An 884-nucleotide genomic window follows, 5' to 3' on the forward strand; every position below is an offset into this window, starting at 1 on the left:
GGGAAAGAGACAGAGAAAGACTGGTCAGAGAAGTAGGAGGAAAATCAAGAGAGAATAATGTTTCTGGAGGGGAGGCGAGGGGTGGTTAACAGCAAAAGCTACAGGAAAATGAATTTAGTTAAAAACCCAAACAGAACTGAAAAGTTTGGGCTAATTGTTGGCAACCCTGGGTAAGAAGAGTAGTATGGATCAGAGACAGATTATCCTTGGTGGGGACTCAATGGGAGCCACTGTCAAGACTTTTGATGATAAAAAAAGATGAGAGGTATGGTAGTAACTTTAGAAAAATATACAGCAGAGAAAAGATATTTAAGAATGAGGCATACTTAGATATCTGAGGTCAGAAGAAAAGCCGATTGAGTGTGAAAATATTAGAGAGGAGATACAGAAAATCTGGGATAATGTTTCCTAAATTAACCTGTAAACAAGAATTACCTGTGGGATACTTGTTAAACTATATTACTGGGCCCCAATACAGACTTCCTAAATTAGTGTTTCCACCAGTGGGACCTGGGGATCAGGTAGGTTTGGGAAGTTGCTCTAGGAATATTTGAGATTAGAGCAGTGGACCACTTGAACTTGACTGTTCATTGGAATCAACTGAGGAGCCTTAAGTATTATCAGTGCCTGTCCCACCCCCAAGAGATGCTGATTTATTTGGTCTAGAGTTCCAGCTGGGTATTGAGAATTTTAGATTTTCTAATATGATTCTAATGTGCAACTAACTGAGGTGTAGATGCGGGAAGATGATGAGTAAAAATAAGTTGGGAGGAAGAAGGGAGGAAACTATACTGTTTCATATGCCTGTGGCTTCTATGAAAGAAGTAAAAGGTTCCATATGTTGAGAATGAAGGGACAGAAGTGGAGTGCTGTACTTAGGGAAA

The sequence above is a fragment of the Lipotes vexillifer genome, unplaced genomic scaffold (genome assembly GCF_000442215.2).
Source record: "Lipotes vexillifer unplaced genomic scaffold, Lipotes_vexillifer_v1.1 scaffold865, whole genome shotgun sequence".
Taxonomy (NCBI): domain Eukaryota; kingdom Metazoa; phylum Chordata; class Mammalia; order Artiodactyla; family Lipotidae; genus Lipotes; species Lipotes vexillifer.